The sequence below is a fragment of the Condylura cristata genome, unplaced genomic scaffold, assembly GCF_000260355.1.
Source record: "Condylura cristata isolate star-nosed mole 26May11 unplaced genomic scaffold, ConCri1.0 scaffold00005, whole genome shotgun sequence".
Classification (NCBI taxonomy): domain Eukaryota; kingdom Metazoa; phylum Chordata; class Mammalia; order Eulipotyphla; family Talpidae; genus Condylura; species Condylura cristata.
In genome coordinates, this window is record NW_004567106.1 from 19,430,756 (window position 1) to 19,447,613 (window position 16,858).

The 16,858-nt window shown below is 35.9% G+C and overlaps 1 protein-coding gene across 1 annotated transcript in view; it reads right to left on the bottom strand.

Annotated features, from left to right (window-relative positions):
• The window catches only part of ISPD (isoprenoid synthase domain containing), a 229,437-nt gene that overhangs the window by 112,252 nt on the left and 100,327 nt on the right, over positions 1-16,858 (bottom strand). The window lies entirely within an intron of this gene.

Sequence of the window (16,858 nt, forward strand, 5' to 3'; positions counted from 1 at the left end):
CTTTTAAGGATTAAAATCAATAAAATTCTTGAGGACAACCTTGTTGAGGTTGTTGAGGACACAAACATTCATTTTTTTTCATTAGCAATGCTTGATAAACAGGGTTTTTAAAGACAAGGCTGTGTTTCAAGAAAAACGGTACTTTAAGTCATTTTCTTTTTAACTGAGGTAATGTTATATATATGAATGTTACTGTGTATGATTTAGGGGTATAGTTTCATACCTCTTCTTATATATTACCACACCAAGTCAAACCAAAGTACCCAGAAAGCTAGTGTATTTTCTTCAAGCAACAATATGGAAAATTTTTAAAGTTAAAAAAAAAATGCAAAATTAACTACTGAGAAGTAATGACCCAAAACACTGATTTAGTAGCATTCCAACAATTTTTGAAAATAGTATGTGCAGTAAGTCATGGAGCAAAATGAAAAAAAAAAAAAAAGCTGAATACATTTTATTAAAATGTATGTCACTTTTAATTCTAAATTCCCTCTATGAGAATAACCTGACTTTACTACATTCTACCTAATCTATAAACTAGTTTTAAAATTGTGCTACTCTAGTCTTTGTTCCTTTAGTCATTCAGTTTTAAGCTCACAAAGTCAGACTTTTATAGTTCTACAGAACAAAAAAGTAGGAAAACATTCTGTTTGGGAGGGAAAACCTTGAGATTTCCTCCAGAATTTTAAGATTTGTGTGTGCTATGAATATCTTTTAATATGAATTATAAAATTCCCCCTTTTGGGGGGGGGGGTTGGTTTTGGTTTGGTTTGGTTTTTACAAGTTGGAGAATTAATAAGTGATAAGCACTGGTTGGTTTTGGTTTTCTTTGACTCTGCTTAGGTACCCCAGAGAATTAAGGAATTTTCAAGTCTTAGGGATTTTCTCTGACTTTTCCATGGCCTTCAATTCACTGCCTCAATTTGCATTTTCCTAAATTAAAAATAAAAGTATTCTCCGGATTTAATGAATCAGTTTTTACCCTCTAGTGATGTAAGTGATATCCTATGGGCAGTGCTTAGAAAATATGATAAGCTAAACTGTCGCTGTCTGCTTCATTTTTACTTTTTAAACAAGCAAGCAAGAAATTAGGTCATTTACCGTAGGTGGTCATTGTTAGTAATTTTGTTTGCTTGATTTATGAGTTTTGAGTTTTCATTTTATACATTAAAGGAAGAAAATTTATGACTACCTTCACTCTGTCAACTTTGCCTGGTTGCTACTATTATTTTTTTTTTAAGATTTATTTATTTATTCGTCAAGAACTGGGGTACAGGTCAGAGATGCAGAGGGTGAGAGGATTCACCAGAGACAGAGTGGGGAGCAGAACAGGCAGATCCACGAAGTACACCGCTGAGGGGAGCACCAGGCGGGTCAGGAGAGGTCTGCCACACCATGTGGTCACCTCCAGGGAAGGCGGGGATTGAACTCATGTGGAAGTGTCTTAAGCTTCTTTGTGCTGTGCTTTAACCCGCAGCACCACCAGGGAGGGCCCTGCTGCTATTATTTTTAAGGATTTCAAGTAATTATTTTATTTGCTATTCTAGTTTTTTGGAGTTGCCTCAATGAAAAATTCGGTGGTTTAAATAGCAAACTTTTTCTTCACAGTTCTTAAGGCTGGGAAGTTGAAGATCAATATACTAGCAGATTAAGTGACTAGTAAAGGCTCACTTCCTGGTTTACAGACCAGTCACATTGCTGAATCCTAACTTGGTAGAAGTAAAAGAGTTCTCTAGAGTCTTTTTATAAGAGTAGCGATCCTATCAGTGTGGGTTCTATCCCCATGACCTACCAAGACCCACACTTTCTAGTATTAGCATATCGGAGATTAGGATTTCAACGTATAAACTGCAGAGAAAAAACACATTTAGCCTATAGCACTAGTATACTGCACATTCTAAAAATAAATAAAAAATAGAAGCAAACTATTCATGAAACCTTAAGAGTACTTTAAGATTGGCATTCCTGAAAAACAACTTCATTACATTTTTCCAATTCAGAGCATGCTAATTAGCACACAAACACACACATACCCCAATATCATATGTATGAGTCCCATTAGATTAAATCTAAAATGGAGAATTGGCAATTAAAGTCCTCTTTTATCTACTAATATTCTATATGAATACTAACCATCCAACTGTACTCTCCGATACAAATATTTTTAAGCTCTAAGACCATTTTCTATTATTGTCATAAACATTAGGCTTACTTGTGCCAGTAATGGCTTCCATCCATGTTAAATTCAACATGTACTTATTTCCTTATTAAAGTCATTGTTTCTTAAGGAGAAAATAAACTCTTAAAATATAGGATGCATATATATGGGGAACCCAATCTCAGCCTCATCATGTTAGGTAGCATTATTGTAAATGTAATAAAAAATATTTGTTCTATTATATAATTTAAATCACCTTAAAAATAGGTATTCATCAGTTAATGATCACATAAGAAGGCACAACATATTTAAGATATTAAATATAAGCATTTGTGTACCTCCTCTAAAAAATAAAATTGCAATGCTTTCCTTCTTGAACTTGAGTCTCTTTTTATTATTCCTAGTTTAGTATACTTCTTATATTTGATACTACTTTCCTCCTAATAAGAACACAAACAATATTTTCATGCTTGAGTAACAAATTTAAATTTTACCTAAAATAGCAAAGGATTCTGACACCTTTAATAAACAGAGACTACATCAGACAATGCTATTAGGTTGTTTATGAAAAAGCTCCCTGGCATCATCTTGTGCTGTCATTCCTAATGTCTCCTCACTCAAACACAACAAACGGAACAATCTGTTGGATAGAAGAACTCCTTGTTCTGTAAATATTTTGGTTCAAAGAATATTTAAACAAAATTTAAAACAACCTTCCAATGTGTTCTGTAAAATTAAAGAACTATAGCCAAAAAAAATACTTCCCTTACATCATAACTAAGAATTTAGAAAAGACTTACCATTAACTAAATGCAAATGTCTGCATATTCGAATATTATGTAAAGCATGGATATTAGCAAAGGAGATGGGCTGTCATAAAACATTTTCCATTTCAAGAAGATTTAAGGCTTAACTAAGACTGAGAGGTTTGGAGGTTCATGTACCATGAGTCAAAGATTCAAAAATGTGTTTCTGAAAAGCTAACTGTCTTTTTAAGGACATGAGGGCTGGCTCATCTTTAACTGTGAGTTAATCAATTGCTCACTTACCTTTCATTCAAACAATGTGGGCATGAACCCATTTATGTGGGTAAAAACAAAGGCGCCATAAAAAGATATATTTTCTCTCCACTCTGCAGACAACATGAAGAATTAAAAAGTCAGTGGTTGCCAAGGATTAAAAGATATGAAGAGGTGATGGTCAGATGAAAAAAGTTTGTTATGCAGGATGATTAAGTTCTAAAGGTTTAATGTACAATGTGTCATTGTAATTAAAATTCTACACTTAAAATTTACCAAGAAGGGATATTTTGATTAAAAAAAATTAGCTTGCTTGTGGCAATAAATTTAAAGTGTGTGTGTGTATCAAAACATCAAGTTGTACACTTAAATATATAGTTTTTTAATTGATCAATTATATCTCAAAGCTGGGGACAAAAGACCTCCTATGTTCTAAATAGATTTTTAAAACTTAACTTCTGTGAAAGCTATTGCAACAGAGAGGTCCCCAGGAAAAGGGAAAGTTCCAGATTCCTTACCCTAATTAAGGGAGGGTGGAGCTGGTCAGGAGGAGAAGAAGATAGACTGGAGACTGGGGAAGGAGGAAGGAAACTGGAGAGCCAGAAGGGAACCTGAAGAGGGCATGTGTAGCAGAGAGACATGGAGAAAACTCTGCTTGCTTCTTCTTGGTCCTGGACTGCTTGAAAAATGAGGGTGAGAGACCCCTGGTGTTTATCTTGGCAGTGTTTGATTTTGCTCTTTTCCTACCAGACTTTTCTGACTGTTTCTGACCCTTTTCCATGGGTCCCCTCCAGAAGGTGCTTTAGACTGGTGGCGGGCTTTTGGACCTTGCTTTGGGCATTTCTTGTTTGGCTGGATTTTTACTAATGAGCAGTTGGGTAATCTTGGGTGTTAGATTCTTTGTCTTTTATTATATAACTATATTCCTTGTCTTTTTCTATAAAACTATATTCTTTGTCTTTTCTTTGTTGCACTAACTGCATTAAGTTCCTTTTCATTAAAATCTTAGATTTTTTTTTTCTAATACGGAGGGAGGCAGTACCTATTAAGGGTGGTTTGAGGGTTCTGGATGACCCTCTCCCTAGTGTTACAGGACCACCCCATCCTCAGGTTCAAGCAAATCTCCTTTTGGTGATGATGGCATTTGTAGTTCCTGGTGTCTTAGCTCTTTGGTCTAGAGTAGGGGTGGAGTCCACAAAACCTGTATCCAGCATTCCTTCACATATCATAGGACATCCTTTCCCGCCCCCCCCCCCAACAGTATGACTGCCACTAATTAAAGCATCAGTCACCATCAACTAAGTTGTATCTGGTCTTTAGATTGCTGCTTCTGGACCTTCACTGAAAGGGTATCAGCACAGGGTTATTCCATCTTCATTTTTAGTAATTTTCACCAAAATTAAAGGAGTTGCTCCTTTAAAAAGTATTTGCTATTTTCAAATTTTGAGTTTCCAGTTAAACCTTTACTTCATAGTTACATTTAGGCATTTTGTAGAAGTTTTGTCTACCTAGCATTGACAATTCACTGTTTTGTTTGCTTTAGAATCAGTGTTCAAGTTCTTTTTTGTAATTGAGAGCATGGACTATGGAGACAAACCCTGGGATTTAGCTCTGAAACAACCCTGCTGTGTCAGTTTGGGTAAAACACTTAAATTATGTATCTCAGCTTATTCCAGAAAAGAAATAACTCATAGAATTGATAGGATTAGTTAAAGTAATATGTGAGAGTTAAGGATTAACTTTTATAGGCCTTCCCTATTTATATGCTTAAAAGCCACTTAACACAAGGATTCATTTCTAACAGGCAGACTTGAAGATTCATTTGTAATACATAATATAACAGGCACATGTTCTGTTCCTAAGTCCATGGATTTTCTACAATAATCACTGTTCTAGTAAGTTTAAAGTCAGAAGGAATGCTGACATTTCATTCATTTTTGTTTGAATATATGTCAGGTACTGTTATTGGGCACCTCAATTCTGTTAGAGGACAGGAGGAGAGGGACACCCCTGAAGTCCCAAAACCTGCCTGCTCTAAGTGGGTTCTGCCATCCGCCGCAACAAGACAAAACATATAAAACTTCAATGAAAAGGGATTTTAATACAGTAAATATACAATATGGAACACAAAGAATATAACTTCTAAATCAAACACCTGAAGTTACCCATCCCCTCGTGAGCAAAAGTCAACCCAAAAGGGATTGGCCCAAAGCAAGGCCTGAAAGCCTGCCACTAAACTAAAGCACCTTCTGGCCGGGACCCATGGAAAAGGGTCAGAAATGGCCAGACAAATCTGGGAGGAAAAGAGCAAAATCAAAATAATATAAACACTGCCATAGTCACCTCCCTGCAGGTCTCTCACCCACATCTGCCTTAACCAGTCCAGGGTCAGGAAACAAGCACGGCTTCTTGCTCACAGGCTTGCTGCTCCATGTGGCTTCCTCAGGTTTCCTCCTTGTTCTCCATCCTGCTTCCTTCTCTTCTTCTCTCTTCTCATTCCTTCTCTCTTTTTTCTCTGCTCAGCTCCACCCTCCTTCTGGGTGGGTCAGGGAACCTGGTACTTCCCCTTTTCCTAGGGACCACCTTGTTACAGTACTAGTAACTATCCTTTCACATTCATATATTAAATGTTTGTTATAATTCTACTCAGTTCTCAATTAATTTCTACTTTTAAAGGACATTATAAAATACAACCATATCACCCCTTACGTTTACCTTACATTTATTGAGACTTCAGCTTTTGTCTGAAATCTATGCTAAGAATCTTTAAAACATTATCTTCTGGAAACCAGATGGAATAGCTATTCACACATTATCATTATCCTGTAATGAATAATAAAGCCTCATCCCAGAATGTTAAATAACTGTCCAGCATCATAAAGCCTATAAGGGCACTATGCTCAGACAAAGGTCTGAAGGAACGCCAAAAGCACACACTTACCGTTAAAGAACACCAAGTGTCAAATTTACTCCAAGTACTAAACATGGAAGTTACATGTTTTTTACTCAGAGGAGAGTGATATTGCTAAGTCCCAAAATCAACGTAAGAGAAAACAGAAGAAAGCCATCTGAGTACCAAACAAAAACTTAAATGCTGCGTACGCACTCCCCTAACTCAGATCATTGTTTTTGGGTCCGAGACAGAAAATAAAGTATCCTCCAATTCAGTTCCTCAGATTTCATTCTAAGAATAAAGTGCTCTGCAGCAATGCACTGATTATATGCTAAATTTATGCAGTTGGTGATGGTATCAAAAGAGATTATTTTGGTAAAAGTCTCCTTTATACATCTCTCACACTGTTAAAATTCCTTTGGAAGAACTACTATTGTTCTGATGCAAAACTGCAAGGGTTGTGGAATGCAAAATATGGGTACTAATCCTAATAAACTGAGCACAGTGACAAAGAGTTCAAGATCCCATTTTAACACAGAGATTTCAAATCCAAAGTTAGATAGTGTCTAAACAAAAGGTAAAACCACCAAATGCACATCTGCTGAAGTTAACATTTCCAATGAATTTTAAGAGTACTAAATTAAAGTATGTATTTTGTAATAAGATGGCATGTTTGTTTATATATTGTCCATTTTGTCAATTTGTAACCGAGAAAGGATGATATGTTAAAAAGGCACAGTGTGATATGACCTCTTTATGTTTCTTGGTAATGCACAAAATGTTTGCTAACTGAGAGTACTAATCTGTCTTAATTTAAAATGACATAAACTAATCTATCTTAATTTAAAATGAGTCACAAAGAGTATCCTATCTGCCCACTGGTAGAAGAGAGTTTCATTAATTCAATCAATATAAGACTTTTATTAATTTCTGAACCAACCATTAGATTGTACACTGAGACCATAGCACCAAACTAGACAGTTTCTTTACTTACAGAGCTTACCTCTTACCAGAGAGATGAAGTAACATTTTTGTAACAGGGTGATCCCTAGGAAAAGGGGAAGTTCCAGGTTCCCTGCCCCACCCAGAAGTAGGGTGGAGCTGAGCAGAGCAAAAGAGAAGGAATCTGGAGAAAAAGAAGACAGGAGGATGGAGAGCCAGAAGGAGACTTAAAGAAGCCACATGGAGCAGCAAGCATGTGATGAAGAAACCATGCTTGTTTCCTAGCCCTGGACTGGTTAAGACAGATTTGGGTGAGATACCTGTAGAGAGATGACTACGACAGTGTTTATATAGATTCTGATTTTGCTCTTTTCCTCCCAGATTTGTCTAGACACTTCTGACCCTTTTCTATGGGTCCCGGCCAGAAGATGCTTTAGTTTAGTGGCAGGCTTTCAGGCCTTGCTTTGGGCCAATCCCTTTTGGGTTGTCTTTTGCCCATAAGAGGATGGGTAACTTCAGGTGTTTTATTTAGACATTATATTCTTTGTCTTCTATACTGTATACTCACTGTCCCTCTTCATTAAAGTTTTGCCTTGATGCAGCAGATGGCAGAAGCTATTTAGAGCAGGCAGGGTTGGGGCTTCAGTAGTGCCCCTCTCTCCCTGTCCTGTAACATTTTGACCTGTGTTTCTCAAATGTTAGTATGCATTAAGAATCCCTTGTTATGAAAATATAGATTTTGATTCCATTTAATCGGTGAATGAGGACTATAAAGCTGCATTTCTCTCAGACTCTGACCCAATGCTGTTATCTAGCTAGTTGATTAGTATGGCAAATATGTGACTGAAATTAAAGATCTTATTATTTTTAACTACCTTTTTCCTTCAAAGTCTTGCCAAATGTTTAAAGCAAAATTTCATTACATTTATAAAACTTTTTAAGTGAAATAGACCATTCCACAGAGCTGATAAATGTAATTACAGCTTGTTTTCTCTATAAATATGCCATAATAAAGTGTGTACAACAAATAATTCACATTCTAGTCACAATACAGAGTGATATTTTTCTCATTAAGGTATTTGTCTCCTGAATAAGAACTACAATTGCTTTATGTATAAGACAAAATCTCAGTCTAACAACTTAACTTTGTGAGTTATATGTTAGTAACCTATAGCATATACAGTTATCCTATAGGTCCAAAATATTTTTTAAATGAAGATATATTGCTTTTTTAACAAAAATTTGAAAAACATGATCATATGTCTTAATTTAGAATTATATGATCATGAGTATAATGACAATCCCATTTCTAATGTGGTGCATTTCTAAGGAATACAGAAAGGTAGATTCACATCTTAATATAGAATCTCATTAAAGCTTTTAAATGAACCATGAAAGGTTGCTTATGGACTTAATTCCTCACCTTCCTTCAATTCCAACTCTTCACAACTCATCCACCCTCATGTCCTGAAGAAGGCTGCTGCCACCACTTAATCACTATCGATGCTTCCAATTCAGCTAATCTCTGCAACATCTGTTCTTTGCTCTTTGATTTCTTCCTTGTGTGTGTGGGGTTGGGGGAAGGGATGGGAATGGGAGCTGTTGTCTGATTGGGAAATCAATTAGAACTTCTTGGTTGTACTCAGTGTTTTAAATTCTTCTCAACTGTTCACATGATTAATAGACGCCCAGCGGCTGCTTCTTTATCTCCAGAAACTTATTTGGCTGATATCCAGGTAGAGAAGTATCCCAGAAGTTTGCTTATTCATCATCCTATCATCATTAACCACAACTGTTTATCTGGTTCCCCAAAACAGACAACACTGTGCAAGGGATCTGTGATAAGAGATGTTGAAGAGATGTGCACAAGAATAAATGACAATGAAAAGCAGGCTATGCAAAGTGACAATTGTTCGCGAGGTTAGGAAACCCAAGAATTAGAAAAAATGGAGACAACTTCATGCACAGAGCAACATTAAATCATCCATAGACAAAACATAAAATTTAAAATAAGCAAGAGCATATAGAACATATCATGAAAAAGAGGGAGAGGGGAAAACACTTAATTTCAAGGTCTGAAAAAGACAATATACTGGATCACAATGGAGTTAATATTTTGAGTGAAAGATTCAGTACAAATCGTGGAAGATCTTAAATAACTAGTCAAGTTGTACAGAGAAGTCATTGAAGGTATATCACATCAATGCATAAGAGACAGAGATTTTTTTTTTTAATCTTACCTAATTATATAGAAAGAACATAGTTTTAGCTTTAGGAACAAGTCTTCAAGTAACTGGATGTCATGGATAATTTATCCTCACCACCAGGTAAAAGGGGTATATTTAGTTCAGTTTCCCTAGAACAAAAGAAATCCTGGAACAACTGTTTAGCTAAAGTTTCTAGAACAATAGAATAATCTACTTTATGTTTCTAATGAGTAGATTTATACTGAATGCACACAGTTGAAATGAAATGCACATCCACACTCAATCACTACAGAAAACATATTAGTAAGTATAAGTGATTATTAAAAACATAGTCTACAGTTGAAACTAAAAAAAAATCAATAAAATACAGTAAATTAATAGTCAATAAGCTCCAAAGTCATATCACAAATTAAACAGCATAAGATAATTTATGCATATTCATTGAAAATGCATTTTCATTGAAATTAACTACTAAATGTTAGAAACCCAAAACTACATGCCAAAGAGCAACTTTTTTAGTGCATTTTGAGGATTTCTCTTCTGAATATACACACACACCCATGTATATAATTAATTTCTTGAAATAGAAGACCCAATTTTACAAATACCCAAAGCTCAAAAGTTGGCTATTATTTTTGCTTGTTTGTTTTTAAGTCAGCAACTGTAGTCTAGAACTAATGAGCAATCATTTCATTCCTAAGTAGAAAAAAAGGCAGAATATTATCTTTGCAAATTATCCATCTAGCATCTTCAGGAATTATGTCCCTGTATCTCAAAAATACAAACAAATATAAAAGGTGAAGATATGTTAATTATATAGAAATTATTCTTATTCTCTCATTAATAACTGCATTACAGGACCCTCCCTGGTGGCGCAGGGGGTTAAAGCACTGCACTGAGAAGCTAAAGCCACTTCCGCATGAGTTTGATTCCCGCCTGCCCTGGAGGTGACCACATGGTGTGGCAGACCTCTCCTGACCCACCCGCTGCCCCCCTCAGCAGTGTACTTCATGGATCTGCCTGTTCTGCTCCCCACTCTGTCTCTGGTGAAGCCTCTCACCGCCCCTGAGCCTCTAGCCTGTACCCCGGTTCTGTATGTACAAATAAATAAATCTTTAAAAAAAAAACTGCATTATAATACAACACAAGCATAATAAATACTATCCTGAAAACAGGTGGTCCAATAATTTTGACTTTCTTTTATCTCTGGAATACTAGCCAGAAAATCTGGCTAATACCCCAAATAAACTGAATGGGTCTACTGGTATGATCTTCAGCTAGTTTCTGGATTTGTATACATACACAGATTCACCACATACCCTGATTTACTGTTGACATTGCTTAGCGTTAAAGGTCCATTAGTAAAAGTAGCTTTACATTCTATTTTGCTGTTACTACACTTTACAGTGTTGAGCTTCAAAAAATTAAAATACTGATATATTTATACTATGTGTTGTAATGTATCAAAATAAGCATAAAATAAACCAATTGTGATTAGGTTAAGATACTGTTGAGGGTTTAGTTTGTTGTTGCTATTTCTGCTTTTCTTCTTACTTGATTTGCTATTTTGATGTTTTGCTTGGCTGATGTGTCATAGAGTTAATTTATTAAGTTCTGTAAGAAAAGACACAGATGCATACACTGGACACAATCTTGAGGGCATTATGAAAAATAAACTAGTTACCATGGAGAGATTCAACAAACCAAAGCATGCCTTACTCCCAGGAAAACAAATTATTTTCAGTTGTAACCTGTTTGCCATTTGTGACTACACAAAATAATGATTAAATTATATGCCTCAGAAAACAGGAAGAAGTAGATATGTGAAAAACCCCTATTGTCCTTGTTTTGTTAAAAATATAGGTCAGTGTTTTTTAGGAGGCTCTTTTCTTTTATGATACAAATGAGAATTGGGTCAGATACTCCTATATTTTAGGAGTATATGATACATGACAGCAAAAATAGTAAATATTCTACAAAGTTTTACTTTTACGAAGTTAACAGTCAACATGCTCATTTTATAGAGGTAAATTAGGTCACTGCTAGTCATCTAGCACTTCAACTTGCCTGGCACAAAATATAAACACCAGCAGCAACAACAGCAAGCTTACGAGAGCCCACGAGGCCAATGCAGACCTGTCTCCACCTCTGATGTCACCTCCTGCCCCACTTCCTCTGCTCTCATATTCACTCCAATCCCAGAAGCCAATCTTTTCATCATTTCAGTCAATCATTTCAGCCCTTTCCCATCCCACCACTAAGAAAGCTCTTCTCACTGTACTCCACTTCCAAGCTAAACAATTTCCATGACTCCCTGATAATAATACAGTTCCCTTTTTTCCTTCAAATAGTATCACAATTTGAAATTAAACATTTTTGTAACTGTTTACTGTCTCATCCCCAACCGCATAGTATAATTCTTGAGGACAGGGAACCATACTTGGATAATTCAACTCCCTATATAAAAATTGACTAAATCTTCTTAGGCATTTTGTGTTTGATAAGTAAATAAGTCAAAAAAAAAAAAAAGAAGAAGAAGAAGAAGAATGAAAAAGGATCACATCTTCCTACTTATTAGTCCCTTACTGGTCTCAGCAGAATGTAGCATGAACTATTTTCCAGCATTTGTTGAGTGCTTACTACAAGGACTACCTCTAGTGAGCTCAATTTGTGAGAAAATTAAAGAAGGAAGGTAGCAGGCCAGTTAACAAAGTCTTGAAATTTAAGTTTATGTGAAATGAATGGAGGCTGGAGAAGCTGTACCTTACCCAGTCAACGCCTTATTTTACTTTTCTTAGCAACCTCTTCCATGTGGCTGGTGTGTTTCATTACATTAAAGTTTAGCAATTTAGTTCACCCCTCAGGTATGCCACAAAACCTAGAGCAGATAATTACAATAAAGCATATCCAATCTCTTCTCTCAGTTTCATTGGGAAACAATTTTTGCTTTCACACCAATAAAACAATCCTCCCATTGTGTGCTGAACCTTCCCCGCCCACACAGATCTGCCCTACAGTGCCTAGATTTAAATAGCAGTGACATCATCCTTTTCACATGTTCTTTTCAAAGTGAGTTGAAAGTTCTGAGAAGTAAAAATGTGAGAATATAGGACATTTTATATTTGTCTATAAGTTTTGAGCTAAAAAGTACCAGAACATATTTTTTTCCTTTATGGAGAAAGAGAAAATTGACATAAAACTAGGTACTTTCTTTTCAAAATAGATAGCTTTTTTCTGATCTTAGGTCTAAATATTCTATAAAACTTAAAAATTTCACTTTTCTTCCTTTTATTTCACCTTTTTGTAGAAGAATATCATAAAGGAAAAATAACATTGAATTAACTGCACCTAATCATATGATTTTAGACAAATATTTACAAGGTTTTCCTATTTCTCTTCTTAAAATCATAGCGTTATTTCAAAGGGCTAAAGTGCATAGCAATATCCCTTGTACACAGAAAACATTACATATCGTTAATGTTGTAGCTTTTCATGAGTGAAAACATTCTGATTAAGTCCTTATGTGACTCTGTAGTTTTTAGGTGATTTTAGAAGTTAGGAAAGGTTTAGTAGGCATGAATGGCATCTTTTTCTAAGGTCAGCTAAGATTCTCTGGGTAAATTTAAGAGGACATCCAAAGTTCAGTTTTACATATTCCAAATTAAGTTCTTGCTTTAAAAAAATAAATCCAGGCCCTCCCTGGTGGCGCAGCGGGTTAAAGCACTACACTAAGAAACTAAAGCCACTTCCGCATGAGTTCGATCCCCGCCTGCCCCGGAGGCGACCACATGGCATGGCAGACCTCTCCTGACCCGCCCGCTGCTCCCCTCAGCAGTGTACTTCCTCGATCTGCCTGTTCTGCTCCCCGCTCTGTCTCTGGTGAATCCTCTCACCCTCCGCATCTCTGGCCTGTACCCCAGTTCTGTACGAATAAATAAATAAAATCTTAAAAAAAAATAAATAAATAAAAAAATAAATCCAATATATCTCTGGAAAAGAGGATATTACAATTAGCAAATACTTAAGAAACATGGGGTTTCTGTCTTTTGAACAAGTATAAATTTCTTGACTTTGTTACATTAATCAAATTCTTAATTTCAAGTCAAGTCTATTTTTGTAATTCTATAGTTGTTATTTATGCTTATAAATAAGCTTCTTGAAATTAAGAGATAGCTAGATGCTTAAAAATTGAAAATACCAACCAGAATGCACATAGGAAATAAAGGAGAAATCATTGTGGAAAAGTGATTGTCTTATTCATTGAATGTCTGCATATCCCCCCCATAAAAATACAATGTATAGATTTCAAAATCAAAAACTTATAAATAAAATCTAGCACAAAACCAAACCAATATTAGTGGATAGAGATAAACAGAAGCTATGGAGTGGGGAGAGGAGTCAAAACTAAAATTCTCTTTAGCTAGCATAATAGGCAATTCTGGAAAAAGCAGCAGGAGTTGGTAGACTCCAACTCAAAATCAGAAGGGAAAAAAAAAAAAGAACCACATGAAGGGTGAAGGGTCCCACACTGCTGGGGTATTTCTATTTGTGCATTATTGATTGTATTTTTTCACTCCCATATTTTTGCACTAATTAAAAAAAAAAAAAGCTTGCTTTAATTTTTCTTTCAAGCTATTGTTTTTTAGTTTTTATGTTATATTCATCCTCTTTGTTATTTTACACTTTAACTTGTTTTGTTCTGTCATTTTAAAAATTCTTTTGATACATTATTTAATATTGGGGTGCAGTTATCTGTTGTGAATGTCTCTGACATTTAGAAGTCACCTGAGAAGAGTACCAGTTAAGAGGAAATACATCAATATCATATTGAATGCAAGATCATCTTAATGTCTCTACTCTATCACTTCACAGCAAAGTTAACCAAGAAGTTAAGCAAGCACCTGTATCCCACTTATCTCATCTGAAAAACAAGGAGAAAAGAAATTATTTCAGAAGGATGCTAAGAGCATATGCTGGTACAAAACAGGTGATAAAAACTGATGGCTAATATTATTGCTGGTTTTGTTATTTTTATTAGTGCTATTATGTGAGGGGTCATATCAGACATGAAAAGAAATTTGTATATTAATTTAGGAACAATAAAAATTTGAGTGGGGAGTAATATAAGATAAACAATTTAGAATAATCAATATAATTGCTATATGATAGATATATGAGTAGAGAAAAAATGGAATCTGGAGGCTAGTTAGCAGATGTCTGCATTAATACAAATAAGCATTGGGGTACATAAGATAGTGACAATGGTGACAAACAGAGAGGACACACGAGCTATTCTGAGGGACAGAATCAGAATATAACAATTCTGGAATTTGGCTCTGGGGGTAAGATATGGAAAAGAGACAAATGCTATACTAGGTTTTAGTAGTTAGGTAAATAATGTGTTGTGAAGAGACTATAGCTGTAGAAGATGAAGAGGGTCTGGCTGGAATGAAGGTTTGTGACAGTTACATATTGCTGATATTCACATATCCTGTTCTGAGAGAATTCTGATTGAATATACAGCTTTAAAACACAAGAGAGAGAATAGCTAGACATGGAAGGAACTATAGAAATTTTTTTTTTCTCTATCAAATAGAGGATGTATATATCCATCAGTATGCTTTTTTTTTTTTTTAAAGAAATCCACTTACATATGGTTAGCTTAAAAAAATTATAAACACAATCCAGCAAAGGAAATTTGGAAGAATAAGCCAAAACAAACAAAAATAATAATCCAAAAAACAAGATGTTACAAAATCCATGGAATGAGAGTCCTTTAAGGACAAGAAAGTGAATGCTATAAAATTAACCAAGGTAAGAACTCACAGGTCTCTCACAGATTTTTCATAGGGGGAATCATTGGCATTTCACTGAAAGCAGCCCCTATAGAAGATTGGGGGCGAAGTCAAAAATACAGTGGATGAAGAATGATTATCTTCTAAAGTAGTTTGGCTTAAGGGTAACCTGGGTTGAGAAGGTTTTGTTTGTTTTGTTCTAATGGAAGGAACTCAAATATGGTAGAATATTGGTGAGTGGTAGAAAAGAGAGGGAAAACGTAAGAAGATGGCTACAGATACAACAATCCAGCACTTTCATGCCAGTGATGTTCCCATGGGGAAGTATATATAATTATGTTTGAATTTAGAGATAAAACCAAGAGTGGAGGTAAAAGATGGTAGGATTAGACCAATGTCATTGGAAAATGATTTTGACACCCTCCCGGAAGTTTCTAGCAGCGTCTGAAGACATATTGTGTTGCTATATAGAAAGGCTGGGAGTGACACTGGCACCTAGTAGGTATAGGCCAGGTGAGTCAGTAATTAACATGAAATGTGCAGGACAGCACCTTGCAGAGAATTACCTACTTCATAATATCAAGAGTAGTACTGCGATTCATACATGCATGGTCCACATCAAAATGACCAGAAACCCTTGTACACTGTTGGTGGGAATGGTGGTTCGGTCTTTACAGAAAACAGCATGGGGTTTTCCTCAAAAAAATTAAAAATAGACCTATTAGATCATTCAGGAATTCTACTGCCAGTTATATACCTGGAGAATGAAAAAATACTAATCCAAAGGAATATATGCACACCTTTGTTCACGGCAGCACATTTTGCAATAGTCAACTTATCAAACAACCTAAGTGCTTAATGATTAAGATGTGGGGTGTGTTTATGTGAGCATGTGTGTGTGTGTGAGTGTGTGTATACATACATATACATATTATATATATATATATATATATATATATACACTTATGTATGCACACATGCACACATAATGAAACACTACTCAGCTATTAAAAAATTATGAAACGGCCCTCTCTGGTGACACAGTGGGTTAAAGCACAGCACTAAGAAGCTAAAGCCACTTCAGCATGAGTTCAATCCCTGCCTAGGAGGTGACCACATGGCGCGGCAGACCTATCCTGACCTGCCCGCTGCTTCCCTCAGCAGTGTACTTTGCCAATCTGCCTGTTCTGCTCCCTACTCTGTCTCTGGTGAAGCCTCTCACCGCCCGTGCACCTCTGTCCTATACCCCAGTTCTGTACGCATAAATAAATCTTAAAAAAAAAAAAAAGTATGAAACATGGACCTTCCCTGTTGGTGCAAGGAATTAAGACACAGTACTGCAAGCTCACCATAGCCACTTCAGTGGGAGCTCCATCCCCAGCCAAGGAGGTGATCCGCATGGTGTAGCTGACCCACCTGCTGCTCCCCTTAGCAATGTACTTCGTTGATCTGCCTGTCCAGCTCCCCACTCTGTTTCTGGTGAAACCTCTTACTGCCCCTGCATCTCTGACTTGTACCCCAGTTCTGCATGCACAAATAAATAAATTTTTATAAAGGTTTTTAAAATTACGAAACCTTGCACTTGCAACAAAACAGGTAAAGCTGACAAGTATGATGCTAAGCAAAATATGTTAGCAGTAGAAAGATAAATATCAGATGATTTCATTCACAGGTGGAATACAGAGAAACAAAACAAAGAAATTGACAGAACAAAACCAAAACAAACCCTAGAAATGTGACTTCACAACTGAAGCTACAAGGAGAGGCTGGGTGAGATAAAAGGGAATAAAAGAAAAGGGTCCAAAAGTTTATGTTAGCGGGATATACATGCCTGGAGTGAGTGC